Source organism: Gorilla gorilla, chromosome 3, assembly GCF_029281585.2.
Source record: "Gorilla gorilla gorilla isolate KB3781 chromosome 3, NHGRI_mGorGor1-v2.1_pri, whole genome shotgun sequence".
Lineage (NCBI taxonomy): Eukaryota > Metazoa > Chordata > Mammalia > Primates > Hominidae > Gorilla > Gorilla gorilla.
Window position 1 is genome coordinate 212,383,935 of NC_073227.2, and position 17,645 is coordinate 212,401,579.

General features: G+C 38.0%; 1 pseudogene; it reads left to right on the top strand.

Moving 5' to 3' along the window:
* Positions 1–7,403, top strand: part of LOC129532856 (phosphoglucomutase-like protein 5) — a 35,128-nt pseudogene extending 27,725 nt beyond the window's left edge.
* The last annotated feature ends 10,242 nt before the right edge of the window (positions 7,404–17,645 follow it).

Sequence of the window (17,645 nt, forward strand, 5' to 3'; positions counted from 1 at the left end):
TTTAGGCAAGTGATTCAAAAATTAAAGAACCAAAATGAGATTGTCAAAAATATTATATTGTAAAGCAAATATAACTTCTACAGTATTCAGAAGATAGCTTTTTGTTTTATAGATTAATTTTAGACCATATGACAACAACATTAATAACATGTATGTATACAACATTTCCCCCTATATTTTATCATATTGCTTTTTCCTAGAAGGCATATAATAGCAATAGATCTAACATGTTTTACTTTTTTAGTGCTTCTATAAGCTTGAATGCAGTTTGTGTTAAGATGGTATCCTCATTTTAGAAGTAATTTAACTTAGCCCAAAAGAGGAAATACCTGGTTTGTGTCCATGTGATATTTTAGGAATAGAGAAAAGATTAAAAAGGATTGTGTGGGGGTCACAGTATTTGCCCAATGTTACCAAATCTTTCTTGAGAAGTTTCGAGTCAGTTGTTTGCTTAGGTAATGAGCAGAAATTTACAGAGAGCCATGATACTCACTGGAAGCAGCAGGGCCTGCTTTTGCTAATCTAGCTGGGAGAATGCATAGGCATATGTGTGCACACGCATGGGATGGCTGGACAATTAAAGGCAAGGGGTACATTATATTAAGCAAAATGATTTCAATACGCTGATTACATATGGTTGGAAGGACTAGGCTTATTTTTGGCATCTTCACAATTTTTATAGTTGTCCAAGAGACCCGAATCTTCGTGGGCTCTCATTCAGGCTCATTGCTGCAGCCACATTGCTAGTTGAACGAGTTTTCTAAAAATGTTACTGATACCAGGAGATAGGTAGAGGGATTCCCTGGCTTCCAAGAATTTGGAGATAATCATTTGGGATAATTTATGTGCTGTATTCTTGCTGGTTCAAGTGTTGAGCAAAGCTTGAGTTAATTAGGAACAAATAATTCCTTTGCATTTCACTTTAAAGTGTCAAGAGCATGAACTATATGATGTGAACTTTCAATTTTTACTGACTTCTTGTTCCCTCGTTTTTCACATTTGTTTGGTACTGTGTGTTACCTATTGTAAATACCAAATGTATTTAGGCAAGTGGTTCAAGAATTGAAGAGCCAGAATGAAATTGTCAAAAACATTATCCTATAATGTAGAGTGAGTAAAACTTCCAAAGTACTCAGGGCATAACCTTTTGTCTTACAGATTAATTTTTTATGGCGGTAAAATATACATAACAAAATTTACCATTTTAACCATTGTCAGGTGTACACTTTATACAGGTTAATTTTTAATTACTTCATAGATTATTATGCTCCTCATGTAAAAGGATAATTTAAAAGTATCCATGTTACAAATATAATTATATTTGAATGAACACATAGATTACATTGACTTAAGTGTAAGAAAAAATATTTTCAGATATGTATTTGATCAGATGAAGGGATAATATTATATGGCATATTAAGATCTCATCCATTAAATATCACACCTGGATTTACTAAAAATTATTGAAAGTGGGTTGGTAATATCTTCAGTGCAAGTTTAAAAGTATTTCAGGGTTTCAAAGTAGTATGTATTTGAAAAATCTGAAAACAATATACATAAGTTTCAAAATTTAGCTAAGAATTTAAAAAAGCAGGGCTCCTGGACAAATTTTAGCACCTAAAGAATTGATTTACTACTTCTTGGAAAAGTACTTTCTGAGCATTAATTACACACTGATTGACAAGTATGAAAAATGTATTCTGAGCTTTTTGGTATGTCACATAAATGAATAAAACTTTTTGGATTCTTGGTTACTGGGTGGTGCTAGATACTGGAAAGCATTTGTGTTTAATGAGAACTTCTAGATATTTGCCATTCACTTGGAAATTGGGTGCTAGATTGGGCATGAATGAGATTTCACGCAAACCCAGGAATATATTCATCCCCAATTCTGCACTCGAATCTGGTAGGCACAATGGCATTAGGAAAATAGGGGTCACTACTGAGGTCACTTGCTGATTTGTTTCATACCAGCTGAGTCAGTCTTTGGCCAGCCCCCACAAGAAAGGCAACTGGATATGCCAAAATGCCTCTAAACATTGAGATGTGTGCTGTGTGCATTTTTTTGGGAGGGGAAGTGGGAGCAGGAGTAACAGGGCACATTTTTATCTTAATTTATTCTTGTGGTTGATATTTTCCTTGCAAAGAAGAATTTATAACTTGGTATCATTTATACCCATTGAGCACCTGAAAAGCTTGTAGTATCTTGATTGTGCCCTGATTTGTGATTTTTGTCAACAAATGGGCACTTCGCTTCCCACATCATGTGTAGGGATATGATGGGCTTGTGACCAGAATTTCATGCTGTTAAGGTAGTGATTCTTTTTATGCTTCCAAGTATCTTTCATGGGTACAGTCAATGACATTTTCCTTTGTTTTTCTATCTTTAGTGGAGATAGTGGACCCAGTGGATATCTATCTTAACCTCCTTCGGACCATCTTTGACTTTCATGCCATCAAGAGTTTGCTGACTGGGCCCAGCCAACTGAAGATTCGCGTTGACGCAATGCATGGAGGTAAGCTTGTGATTTTCTCCAAATCAGTGGGCAGGAAATATTGAGACCTCTACCCCTGTTGGGTTTCAGAGGTTAAGAGGAAAGTTGGATTCATAGATATTCACACAACATGTGTATGTTCAGATATTTGGAATGCTCTGGAAAACTTCAGGACCCTTATTTCTGTCTTTGGATGTAAATGAAAACAAAAGTTGAACAAATGAGTTTGAGGCTATGCATGTTCAAGTGTGGAGTATAGTAAAACTGTTATTTATTTGATCATATGCATGGCATAGTTTAAACAGTCAAATAAATAGTTCAAGATTTATTGTGAAAAAAATCTGTACCCAACTCCTATCTTCCCCCAATTTGTTACCTTCCAGAGTTAAATTTTTCCATTTTTTCAGCTGTTTATTTTTGTATTTATCTCCCTATCATTAAATATTATGAATATACAGACCCTTGTTGATTTTTCAGTTTTGAGCATTATTGAATTCATACTACAGGAACTGGAGCTGCAGCTCTTTTTCACCCTCTCCACCCACCACCCACCTCTCCACCCACCCTTTCCACCCACCAGTTAGGGAATCCTAGCATGCTTCCCTCATTATATCATCAGTTTGGTAAGATCATTGTCTAGTGTTTACATTACCACAACACTGCTGAGCCATGCAATATGCTATAATTATATTTCCTTTACAGTACAACTTTTTGATTTCCTTGGAAACAGCAATTATCTTGTTTTCTCATTGCTTGCTTTTAATCAAGTATGTTTACCACTCTTAATCCTCAAGCTCTCCACTAGTGTCTAAATCTTCCTTCACTTCATTTTCCTGGAGACTTTGATCTGCCCCACTCTGCCCTAGTTGCTCTCTGAGCATGCTGTCATCATGAAATCTCCCTTTATCACCATGGTAGTAATTCCTTTTACACATCTCCTATGTTAAATGTCCTGTCCCCTGGTTTCTTTGTCTGACACCTTGATTTACTCGTACATTTTGGAGGAACACATTCTCCAGGAACTCAGTGAGAGAAAGCTCATGGTAGGTAAATATTTTGTGTATTGTATATCTGAAAAGGCCTTTTATTCTACACTTGCCCTTGATTAATATTTGACTGATATGGAAATCTAAGTTGGATATTATTTTTCTTCAGAAGTTTGAGGGCGCATTGCTCTACTGTGTTATAGCTATTATATTAAACTTGAGAAATCCAGTGCTATTTTGATTTTTAATCCATTGTCTTTCCTTTTTCTTCTCTGGAAGCTTTTAGGACCTTTGACTTATCTTCAGTGTTCCTCTGTTTTACAATAATGGATCTTAGTGTGGGACTCTATCTTTATTATATCGGACACCTGATGGACCCTTTCAGTCTGAACACTTGTGTCCTTTAATTCTGGAAAAGTTTTTGAATTACTATTTAGTAACCATTCTGGTTATTTTTACTACTGAATCGATCCTTTAATTATTCTATTTCCCCTTCTCCTCCCCAGTTTTTCATCTCTTTATTTTCTTCTACTTTCTGGGAAATTTCCTTAACTTTATCTTCCAGTCCTTTAGTTCTACCATTATATTTTTAATTTCCCAAAACTTTTGTTTGTATTTTCCAAAGATTCTCTCTTGTAAAAACACATCCTAGTTATGTTTCATGGATACCATAGCTTTTTAAACTTAGGTTTACTGAGGTATAATTTATACACAGTAAAACTCACTCCTGGTAGATATACAGTTTGATAAGATTTGACGAATATATACAGTCATGTAACCACTATCACAATCAAGATTGAATATTTCCATCACCCCAAAGAGTTTTTTGCAGCCCTTTGTAGTCAAACCTCTCCCCTTATCCCCAGCCCCTGGCAACCACTCATCTGCTTTCTGCTCCCATAGTTTTGCATTTTCCAGAAAGTTATATAAATGGAAGCATACAATATGTCACCTTTTGCTTCAAGCTTCTTTCACTCAGCATAATAATTTTGATATACATTCTTGGTGTTGCATGTATCAGTAAGTTGTTCCTTTTACTGCTGAATACAATTTTATTGTGTTGTCGATATACCACCATTTGTTTATCCATTCACTGGTTAATGAAAATTAGATTTCTTTTTCTTCTAGTTGTTGGCTATTGTAAAGAAAGATACTGTGAACATTCGTGAACAAGTCTGTATGTTTTCATTTGTCTTGGGTAAACAGCTAGGAATGGGATTGCTGAGTCATATGATACATGTACGTTTACCTTTATAAGCAATGGCCAAATCATTTTCCAAAATGCCTGTTCCATTTGCACCACTGGCAATGCATGAGGGCTCCAGTTTATCTGTATCTTCACCAATACTTGGTACTGTCAGTCTTTTCCATTTTAGCCATTCTACTCTATCTTGTTAATCTCTATTAGGATATTACTGATATATTTTAAAAAGTTTTCTTCTCCCTGTATAATTTTTGTTTCCTCCAGGTTTCTCTTTACTTTTTGTTTATTTTCACCTCATCTCAAATACATTCCTCAAAATTTTGGTGATCCTTGGCTTTCTGGCATATTTAAGAATGAGGCACTAAAAATCTGCTGGGAGCTCTGAGCCTGCTGTGGGTCTTCTCCATGGGCCTTACTCTAAGGGCTTCTGGCTAGGCTGTTCTGTTCTTTCTTGTTGGGCTGATCATATTCCTCAGGAAAAGAACTTTCAGGTTCTTGCCTTAGCATTATCTGGCCTACAGGGAAGACAGCTTTGCTTTTTTTCCAAATAGTATGAGCAATGTTTCTGGGTTTCAGCCTCATTGCCTGGTTTATACTGTATGTCCATCTTTGAATCAATTGCTCTGGCTAGAAGATGGAGGACGCTGACTGCGCAGACCTAGGTCACCTCCTTAGCCTTGGGGAGGTGGGATTTAGCCATACCCAGACCCCATGAACTGAGATGGGGAAGGGAGTTTTTCTCCAATAGAAATCCCAAATGCTGTATCCAGAGGAAGAGGAAATGTGTGCTGGGCAGGCACAATCAAGAGATGTTCACTATTGGAGGATTGTGTGTTGTATTGGTGGAAAATAAGTGGAAAGCAATATCTTTCAGATATTTCAGCTAGGAGGATTACATGCTGTTCCACAAATGTGCCTTATGTTCTACCTCAGGCTCTGTTCCCTTGCTCATAATGTTCCTTCGATTTAGATGGGCTTCCCACTCCAAACCCAAACACTTGCCAACTTTATATTATTCCGTCAAGTTCCACCAGAAATGCTGCTTCTTCCTTGAAGCCTTATGTGTGGTTATTGCTTCTCTGAAGCCGTTGGATATAATTATTTCATCAATGTGCATTGTTTAGTCTTACCACTGCAGTCATTCATTTGCAGCTTTGACTCATCCCACTACTAGATTACAAGCCCAGGAATGTAGAAACTATGTGCTTTGCATCCCTTCAATATGGTCCCCTCATTTCCTAGCAGAGCAGCTCCATATTGCATACTCCATAATGTTCATTGAACTGGAAAATACTATTCCTTGGCATGTATTTTGGTAAAATGTGCTTGTTTTTATATGCTTCAGTGGTTTATAGTGTTTAATTATATACTTGGCAGAGTCCAAATGATTGCAGAGACAAAGAACATTGCTAGAGCCCTTTAATGCTTTTGCATATATTCAGCTAAAACTTTTAATACATGAAAAGCAACAGGCAATGAATCATTATTATGTAGCTGATTTCTTTCTGGCAACCTTTTAGAAAAATTTCAGGTGAAAAAATGTATGTAACTAGATGATTGAATACATCTGTATTCCTACCACAGTAACTGGCACATAGTAGATGCTCAATAAATAGTAGTTCAAGCAAATATTGTTCTATATTGTATCTTTAAAACGACTGTAAATTTATATTTTTCTTCTGGGTTATTAAATCGTGTTTCCTGTACTATTCAGAACAAAATACTCTGGGGAGAAGGTTCTGCAAATATTTAATATTGCTGTGTATCTATTTTTAGTTATGGGACCTTATGTGAGAAAATTTCTGTGTGATGAGCTGGGGGCCCCAGCCAATTCTGCAATAAACTGTGTTCCCCTGGAAGACTTTGGAGGGCAGCACCCTGACCCAAACCTGACATATGCAACGACTCTTCTGGAAGCAATGAAAGGAGGAGAATATGGATTTGGAGTTGCATTTGATGCTGATGGGGTAAGTAGGAAAGCTCTCTGTCTGCTGACCCTTTGATCATATAATGAGCCATGCACTGGAAAGCAGAGAATTAATGAACACATCTGGAGCTAACATGTAGGGGGCATGTGTGCCCTAACTGGCTCTGCATCTGCCCTTCTGTTTAATGACTAAGTATTGCAATTAAACAGCGATTACTTTTCTTAGTTCCAGATTTATGTTATGGCATACAAAGGTTGTTTATTTAAAAATATATATTATTCAATAAATCTTTATTTATGGCTGGTGCTGTTGAAAGCACCAAGTTAAGAAATCAGCTATTTCTGCAAGAACCAGTGTTCTCTATTATGTTTGGGAGAAAGAAAGAGTTAGGTATTTGGGGGCTTCTAAAGCTTGAGCCACATTTCAACAGGTGGAACATATTCCTGGTGTGTCAAGATTCTGGGCCCTTGGTACTCAGAGATTTAGAAGAATGTTTCCCATGTTCTCTTTGGCCTCATTCAAGTTGTTAGATTGTTAAATATAAGATGGCAGTAAAGTGGATTGTGATGATTATGGGAATGGGCTGCTAGCAGATGCTTCTGTCCGATCATTTTTATGCATTCCTTCCTACAGGACCGTTATATGATCCTAGGCCAAAATGGCTTCTTTGTGAGCCCTTCTGACTCCCTGGGCATCATTGCTGCCAACCTCTCTTGCGTCAGATGGGGGTCCGCGGGTTTGGGAGGAGTATGCCAACCAGCATGGCCCTGGACAGGTAAGCAAGGATGTCACCGTGAAAAACTTTATGGTAGACCTTTGGCGTCGATGTCTCCTTTGTTGGTTGCTGGCGCTTATTCTCCCCTGCTCCATTAGGGAATGCGTTGAAAGCATGGGAACACGGTATAGTGTACTGGGTAGAAGCTGGAGAATCAGGTGACCTGAGCTTAATTCTTGGTTCTGCCACTTACTAGCTGTGGGAATTTAGACTTATTTAGTCTCTGTGCCTCAGTTTTCTTATCTGTAAAATGTGGATAATAATAGTGGTATCTTTATATGGATTGTCATGAAGTACAAATGAGGTGCTTCATGTAGAACATTTAACATGGTGCCTGGTACATAGTAAATACTACATAAATATTTAGCAACAGAACTTATTAACCTGAAAGTATGTATGTATAAGTGAGGGAAAAAAAGCATGGGTTTTGAGGTCAGATTATATTATGTTCAAATGCTAACTTATAGCCTTATTAGTGCTGTACAAATAGAAAAATGATACTTCATAGGTTTATTGTAAGAATGAAATGAGACAGTGCATGGAAAATACCCAACAAGAGGTTCACTCAGTAGGGCTCTAACTAACCCTATTAGGTTTCATTCTTCTTGCTCTATCCATCCCTCTTGTCTATCACCCTATATTATAAAACATTGAATTTCAGAGTCTGACATTTTCAACCAGCACGTGTTATTATAGAAACAGTGTATGTGCCTGGTGGAAAGTTAGAAAACACAAATAAGAGAATGTAAACATCATATCCCCTACCTTGGGTTACCTATGTTAATAGAAAAACTTATATTCCTTACTGTATCTTTTTCTATACATATACGTTATACACATATAATTAAAATACATAATATAATATACATAATATATATACATATATAATTTATTTGCCTGTGATAATACCAAAGACATCAAAAAGTACATTGCTTGTAACCTGCTTTTTCTTTTCCATCCACAATTGCCAACTACCAATTAATAAATTTTGGCTGGGCGTGGCGACTCACACCTGTAATCCTAGAGCTTTGAGTGGCTGAGGTGGGAGGATCACTTGAGGCCAGGAATTCAAGACCAGCCTGGGCAATAGAGCAAAACCCTGTCTCTACAAAAAATTTTCTTTAATCAACCAGGTGTAGTGGCATGTTCCTGTAGTCCCACACCAAATGTTGATTAGGATAGGAAGCAACCAGAACTTTCATACATTGCAAACAAAAGTGTAGAATGGAAGACAGTTTGGCAGTTTCTTGTAAAATGGAGCCTACAGCTGACCAACATTCCATTCCTAAATATTTACCCAAAAATAATGGAGATGTGTCCATAAAAGACCTGTATAATAATATACATAGTTGCATGATTCATAATAGCTAATAACTGGAAACAATACAAATGTCCAACAGGAGATTGCAAAAATAAATTGTGATATATTTATATATTCGTATACTACACAATAACAAGAGGGAATGAAATACTGACACATGCAGTGGGTGTGGATGAATAAAAAAAATTAAATGATAAAAAGCCAGTAACAAACAAATACATAATATATAATTCCATTTCTGTGAACTTTCAGAACAGGTAAACATATATGTGGCAATAGAAATTATTACAATGTTACTGTATGAGGGGTAGGAAGAAGGCACCGGGAAACATTCTGAGGTGACGGGAATGTTCTGTGTCTTAATCTGGGTGGTGGTTACATGGATGTGCACACTTTTCAAAACTCATTGAATTGTACCCATAAGATGCATTTCACTGTATATAAATTTTACCTTATGAATGAATCAACACCATGAAAAAATAGCCACAAAATCCAGAAGATGAGATTCTATGGGACAAATTAGCTAGGTATGATGACGCATGCCTGTAATCCCAGCTACTTGGGAGGCTGAGGCAGGAAAATCGCTTGAACCCAGGAGACAGAGGTTGCAGTGAGCCGATACCATGCCATTGCACTCCAGCCTGGGCAACAAGAGAACAAGAGTGAAACTCTGTCTCAACAACAACAACAACAAAAAGATACTGAAGGGCCATAACACGTGGTTCTAAATGAGATACTACATTGGGCAAACCATTCAAAAAAGACATTCTGGAGACACTGAGGGAAAATTTCAGTATGATCTTAGTTTCAGATGACATAAAAATTATTTATTTGTTTATTTTAGAGAAAGGGTCTCACTCTGTTGCCCAGGCTGGAGTGCAGTGGTACGATCATAGTTCACTGTAACCTTCAACTGCTGGGCTCAAGCAATCCTCCCAACTCAGCCTCCTGAGTAGCTAGGACTACACATGCGCCATCATACCCAGTTAATTTTAAAAACATTTTTTGTAGAAATGAGATCTTGCTATGTTGCCTAGGCTGGTCTCAAATTCCCGGCCTGAAGTGATCCCCCTGCTTCAGCCTCCCAAAGTGCTGGGATTATGGGCATGAGCCACTGAAACTGGCTACTTTTAATCTTCTTATTAGTATCTTTTGATGAGCAGAAGTTTTAAATTTTGATGAAGTCTAGTTTATTTTTCTTATAATTAATGGTTTATATGATTATTATATATGTCTTTGTCAACTACAAGAAATTTTTGCTTCCTCCAAGGTCAGAGAGATATTTTCTCTATATTTTCTTCTAGAGTCATTGCAGTTTCAACTTTTACATTTATGTCTAGAATGATTTTGAATTAATTTTTGAGCACGGTATAAGGGTAGGGGTCGAGGTTCACTTATTTCCCTTATCCAGTTTTTCCAATCCCATTTTTAAAAAAGAATTTTCTTTCCCCTGAATAGCCTTGGCACCATTATTAAAAATCTGTTGACCATATATATGTAGATCTATTTCAGGATTCTCTATTCTATACCACTGATCCATTTGTTGATTCGTATGTAAATATTACACTGAAATTAGGTGAGCTTCCCAACATGTTTTTCTTTTTTGTCAAATTAAAGGAAAATTATATATTCTAGGCCCTCTGCATTTTATTTCATTTTAGAACCAACATCTCAATTTCTACCAAAGCCTACTGGGATTTTGATTGGGATTATGTTGAATCTATAGAGCCATTTGGGGAGAATAGTATTTTAATAATCTTGAATCTTCCAATCCATGAATGTGGTATATCTCTCTATTTAGGTTTTCTTTAATTTCTCTTACATGTATTTCATAATTTTTAATGTAGAGATCTTATACAATTTTTGTTAAATTTATTTCTGAGTATTTTCTTTATTTTGATGCTATTATAAATGTTTTATGAATTTAATTTTCCAATTATTTGCTGCTAGTGCTTTTTTGTAAATTGACCTTGTATTCTTCACTAGAGGGGAGAAGAATCACCTACCTTTTGGATGCCTCCCACTCTACTTGTCTCCCTGAGGTGATATGGACCTTAAGTCCACGATGGTGAACTAAACTCAGTTTAAAATTCTTGCCTAGCAGCACCAAAGAGTGGTATGTGATTCCATGTTTTCTCCCATTTACCTTTGCCTACACCCTTCCTTTAAAAAAAAAAAAGACTCCGTAGAATTGTAGGGAACAAAGCAAAAATGGGACCATTTCTAGAAATTGAGAACTCAGAGTCATATAGGATCCTGAGTGATATGTAGGGTATTTAATAATATGGGAGTATATTTAACCCTTCCACTTATACAGAATCTTATAATTTAGAAATAATTTGTAACATATCAACTCACTTGATCTTTGCAATAATTTTATGAGGTAATTGATATAGGCATTACTCTCCTCATATTAAAGATGTTGAACCAATGATCAGAGAGCTTAGGTGACTTGTACAAGGTCACACAGTGAATTAGAAATTGACTCAGGATTTGAAACTAGGTCTTCTGATAATAGGGTACTACTGTATCTGCCCAATAACTATAATTGGATCAAAAGGGTCCCTGATAAACCAGTTGAGAACATTGTCCCCTGTGGGCTAGCAAATAACTTTCCAAACCATGGCTAGGGGAGGCTGGTTTTACTCTGACAACAAAAACCATTTGTCCTTGTTTCTTGTGGAAATTTCCCAGCAGTTCTTGATTTCACTTTACCCCTCCTTCTCAATAAATCTCTGTTTCAGTCAGAAACCAGAGGCCTTGCTTAGAAATTTCACAAAGGACCTGTTCTGATATGTAAGTGACCATTTAAAAGGATTATTCATGCTTGCTGGTTGGGAATCAGAATTCTGTGGGGCTCTGACGTGGTGATTTGTTCTGGGTATTTGATCTGTTGTGTAGGTCCCAGGTGGATTCTCATGATGGACACTTTATAAGCTTCTTTATTCCTAGGTAAAATCAATGCAGCTTCAAAATTTCGACCTTGACAGTGGTTTCCCATATAGCTTATTTTTTCTTTAATTAGTAAAATTATAGGAATGTGCCCATAAATGCCAGGCCCTGGAATAATAACAACTGAGGACACAGTTGAGATCCATTAAATGACACACTTGCCTAAACTCCTGGGATTCCAGAATAAGGGGAGGCCTGTACCCTTGAGGCTGATGAATTATTCAGAGAAACTTTCATTGTTCACAGATAATTGTGGTTCCCCAAAGGAAGATTTTCAGTGTCTTTAATTTCTACTCTTACAGTGTCACTAAAACAAGGATTCCATTTAGCCCAGAATAATACAGTTTCAGCCTTGAAAATGGCATTCTTTTGGGGCTTTGTCATTCTAAATGTGTCTGATTTGTGGTTGCAGATGAATCTGTGTTGCTGAAACATTTTGGTTCAAATGATTTCAGAAGTAAAACACATTGAAAGTATGTTTGTGGCCTGAGGTCCGTCTCCACCCCGTGTAGAGGTATTAAATAATCCTTCGTGTCATCATCCTTCAACAATATTTATGAAGCACCCATCTGTGCTTGGGGCTGTGCCGAATTCTGTGCAAAACAAGGCAAACACACACAGCCTGAAGCCCTATTCACTAGACATATTTACAGTCTCAAACACGGCTAGCATCCTTGAATACATCCCAAGAAGCCAGATCTAAAAAGTATGTTTTGACTATGAAAAAGGCCATCCAAGGTCCACCACCCATAAACAGGGTGGTGAATGGATTAGTGCTCATCTACCCTCTATTTGCTCTTATGCCACCCCTATGGTTCACCATTTATCCACTCAAGAAATATTTATTAAGGACCTCCTATGTCCTAGACATGGTCCCCATGGCGGTGCTTTCAGTCTAATGGGGAAGACAAAGAATAACAAGTAAGGGAAACATACAGAAACACAAATTGTAACACAGGCTAGTGGAAATGAACTTGGTGCAGTACTCATTGGTGGGCATCGAGCATCTTGCTTAGATAGGAGATCCAGGGAAGGATTCTTGGAGGAGATTAGGCATAGGACCAAAGATCAGAAACAGGTATCTGGATATACAGGTATATAGGATATACAGTTCTTTGTGTTTCTGCCAGCAAGGTAGGTGCTCCGTATTCCCACTTTCCTTTTCTTTCCTTCCAGACTGATTCTTATTTGAACCTGAAATGAAATGGGTAAGAAAAAAAATCACGTTTTATGGGTGGGGAGAGGAGAATGAGGCTGGTTTGGTGTGTAAACAAAACAAAACTTTACTAAATAAAGATCTGCTCCTATATAGCGCCAGGCAGCAGCCGAACCTTTCTCTCTCAAATCCCCGTTGCCTGTGCCCCTCCACAGAATACCACACAGGCCTTCAGGAGATTGTTTTCAAACATATGAGGCACCTGGTGATGAAGGAGAGACTGATTGGAACACTCAGGATAACCCATAGAAGATTTTTGTTTGGGTCGTTTTGAATGACTTTTTATTGCAAACCTATTACACGTTTATTGTACCAAATTCGAACTACAAAATGTGTAAAGAAGAAAGTTATCTGTAATCCTGCTCCCCAGTGCAAAGAACCGTTAACTTTTTGTTATACAGCCTTAGCTTTTTTAAAAAAAAATTATTTGTATATATAAAATTATTTCTTCACAAATAGGATTACGTAGTACGCATCGTTGTGAAACTTGCTTTTCTCCTCTTCTGTTGTGTGCCTTTCTCCCCAGTCATGACACATTCTTCCCTGACATCACATTTCATGGCTGCCCATTTTTCTAACCTATGAGTATGTGAGCGTTTAGCCAATGTATTGTTATTGGGCATTTATGTTGTTTCCAGTTCCTCATTATAAACAACACTCAAATGAATGCCACTGCAGAAAAATCTTGATGCTGCTCTAAAATTATTGACTTGGGTAAAAATTTTCTGGAAGTGGGTCAAAGGGAAATGTATGCTTTGCTTTTGCCACAGGTTGTTCTGTCCCCTCCAAGCTCACCTTCCACAAGTTGTGTTTGTGTATAAGTTCGATCTCTCTCTCTCTCTCTCTCTCTCTCTCTCTCTATTTATTTCCATATAGCACATTGCCTTGTTCCAGTGAGTCTAAGTCCTTATAACCTCTACCCAGATAAACCAAGGAATTAACCTTTTGCAGGTTTCCCAGGACACTTCCTATTTTCATGTCATCAGTGATCCCACCTAAGGTGTCATCATTTAGAAGAAAAAGAATGTCACTTCCTTGGAACCTCTTCTCTCATATCTAGAGTATGGAAGTATGGTTTGAGTCATCCTATTTTTCCTCTTAGTATGAAAAACCTAACTGCATTGACAACTTTTTGGGTGAAACACTTTTAAAAGTAGCTGACTTTTTTTATTGTTATACAGACTTCTCTGTCAACACCACCTTCTTTCCCTTCTCCCTCTCACCTCTTCACACCCCACCCCAACACCCCTCTTATACCCACGACCTGTTTAGTTGGTTGTTAGTATCTCTATATTTTGTTTTTCAATCCTACCTCCTCCATCTTCTCTGTAAATCCTTGATCATTTTTGTCTTCCTTCCAAATTCTTCCCAACTTTTCAAGGTCTAGAGAGCCTTGTGACTTCCAGAATTACAGAAAGGTTTAAATTACCATCTCTTGTCCCACCTTTGGTCCATACATCCCATGCCTGAGAGTTCGTATGTATTTGGGGGATGTGGTGAGGACATATCATCTTCACTGCCTTCGGACTACACAGTTGTTCATTCATTCAACAGCTCTTTATAGACATCTATCCCCTATGGGCTCGGCACTGTGCCAGGTACCAAAGATACAACTGGAATGAAAAGCACATGGTCACTGCCTGCAGGAAGCTTACGGCACAATGACTCGAAGTTTGGCATTTTATATGAAGTGATTTCATTTGCAGACTTAAAACAAAAGGATATATTTGTGCTTTAAAGTATAAATATTATATTCTCCTCATTCCCATTCATCCCTACTTGGATGTGTACATTGAATTCCTATTTACTCTTCTTCAGTTAGCACCTGTGGATTTTTCATAGGCAAGTGGAGGCTTAGTGGATATGGGCGTATTCCTCAAAGGCCACTGGGGGAAATGATGGAGGAAATGCACCAGTCATGATTCCCCAGCCTGGGGCCTCTGACCCTAGCTGAAGTTCTTTATGTTTATAGGACTCAAAGAGCAAGCTTTGATTGGCAGCTCATGAACCCTAGGTTGTAATGGAGGGAACTGGCTTTTTGAATAAAATCTCAAAATGAAAGGATTCAGGCATGGTATGGTGGCTAAGCAGTTAAGCTTAGATTAATAAGAAGGCTTGGTGGTGGGGGAAACGTTATTCTAGGTAATTGGATTTTCAGATTAAATGAAGATTAACAAATAAAACCTGTTAAATTGAAAAATTTGCTTAAAAATTCCCTAAAATGCATTAGGTTTCTGCCTTAAGTAAACAGAAGAAAACATACGATATTTTTGGGTGTAATTTTTCTATAATGATGCCAAGTGGTGACTTTAAATGGGACTGTTTTTCTACTACCAGGGTAGAAAGCATAGTGATGAAGCTGAAGATGAGCTTGCTCAAAGAGATCTGTGGAAGATTCTTCATTATAAAGGATTCCTTGCTATAGGAACTCTTATTTTAATTTGCTTTGTTCCAAAATAGGGAAATTCTAGCCCAGTGATCATCTGTGACCAAGTGAATTCCAGTGAATTGGTCCAGAATTTTTTTTTTTTCCAGACAGGGTCCCCACTCTTTTGTCCAGGCTGGAGTGCAGTGGTGCAATGTCAATGGCTCACTGCACCCTCGACCTCCGGGGCTCAAGTGATCCTTCCACCTCAGCCTCCCGAGTAGCTGGGACTCCAGGTGCACACCACCATGCCTGGCTAATTTTTGTATTTTTCGTAGAGATGGAGTTTCGCCATGTTGCCCAGGCTGGTCCCAAATTCCTGGGCTCAAGAGATCCTCCCGCCTCATAATCCCCGTGTTGGGATTACGGTCATGAGCCACTGCATCTGGCCTCATCTGGCTTTTTTATCTTTATAGTGATCTTCACAGTGAGGCAGAAAGAACGGGGTGTCGTCCTATATTTTACCAAAAGATGCTGCCATTCTGTAAATATACTATAGCAATACAGACTCCAAAATGAATGTTGACTGTCAGCAATAATGAGGGCAGAGATTTAGCAGCAGGTACGAAAGGAGATATGAGCTTGTTGCACTAGCGAGCAGGGCTGTGCTCTCAAGCTGAGGAAACACTGGTCACTGGACCACAAGCCTGGTGAGCCCTTATCCCTGGAAATGGTTTTCTCTCAGACACATCCTTTAGGGCACTTCCGTATGCAGCAGATTTAGTGATCATGGAAAAGGTCAAGGAAAAGGAAGAGGAGGGAATGGAGGAGAGGCAGATTAGAGCAGCCTCTTGTTGACCTGTGTGTTCTTCCCTGGTAGACTGTCAGCCCTATGAGGGCAGGCATCCTGTGTGGCATGTCACTAAGTCTGCAGTACAAGCTCACTGCTTGGCACATGGTAGCAAATGTTTAGAGGAAGGAGCAGGAAAGGATGGACGATGGATGCTTGCAAGGATGAAGTGATTGATGGACATCAGTGGCAAGATTCCTGGTTTAGGAAACCTTGCTTCTTAGTCGCAGTTCTGCCACTAATCAGCTATGTGACTTGAGCGCGTGGATAACAGCACACTTTTTTGCCTCACAGGGTTATCGTGAGAAGACAAAATAGCAGTGTCGAGTGCTTTGGAAAGCATACAGCATTATATTAACGAAAGTGGTGTCAGCTAAGGTGTAATTCTGACAAAAGCATTTTCTTTTGGCTTTATCAGTCATCCCTTTCAAGCCCTGATATCTTCGACTCCCCAAGTCCCGAAGAGGATAAGGAGGAACACATTTCACTTGCGCACAGAGGAGTGGATGCGTCAAAGAAAACTTCCAAGACTGTTACCATATCCCAGGTGAGTCACCAGCCATGGCGAGGGTGTCCCTGTCATTTCATGCATGTGCTAATGATGGGTTATAAACCAAACAAAGATACACAAACAGTGCAGGTGTTTGTCATTCTTCAGTGACAGCGATTCTGTTACTCATCAAAATCCCCAAGGCATGTTGCAGTCTCTGAAACTAGGCAGAATCCCTGAGATACAAGTTCAGTTGTTTATTTCCCATGTTGTTCTCTTGTGGTTTGATCTCCTCTTCATACCATCACACACGCATTCACAAATACCTTCACACACTACCACCATCACCACAACCAGAACAATTTAAAAAGCCTTGAGGCGTCTAGAGAGAAGACATTAAATATATTAAATGCTGTGCCCTCTGCCCACAGATCTTGTCTTTTATGTTCAAAGCTGGTCACAAATTATAGTTGGAAGATCATAAATATAAATAACTAATGTGGTCTCTTAAAGAAAATTGATTTGGAGTCACATTCTATGATAAATTTATAGTCTAAAAACACTTTAATTTTATTCCATGCCCAGAGAATAGTATAGATACTTTATTAGTTTATGAGAAACAAGGAAGACATTTAACTTTTAGCTACTGCATGTAACTTTTGAGGAGCATCTTGTGCAAATTCTCTTCCTATGAATACAAACCAAGATTTTAAAATTCCATTTTCTCCCACTAAGAAAACCAAGTCAATTGGAATTATTTTCTCTGAATATTAGCAACTTCTTTCTGTCTAAAAGCAGAAAACTATAGTCACTTGAAGCAGGAATAGCACAAAGAAATCAAAGGTTACCGTGGAATTTTCCTTCTCCATAGATTTAAGAATTTACACGTATAGATTTTCTGAAAAATCTGATACAGTAAGCAAAACGTGATCCTATACAACAGATCAGTTGTAATTATTCAAAAACCGAAGCATTCTTTCTTTATAAAAGGATTCCATCTGCAGAAATTGCATTTAGACCCGTTTTTTCTGGTGACCGTAGGTATAGTTTCATTTGACATCCC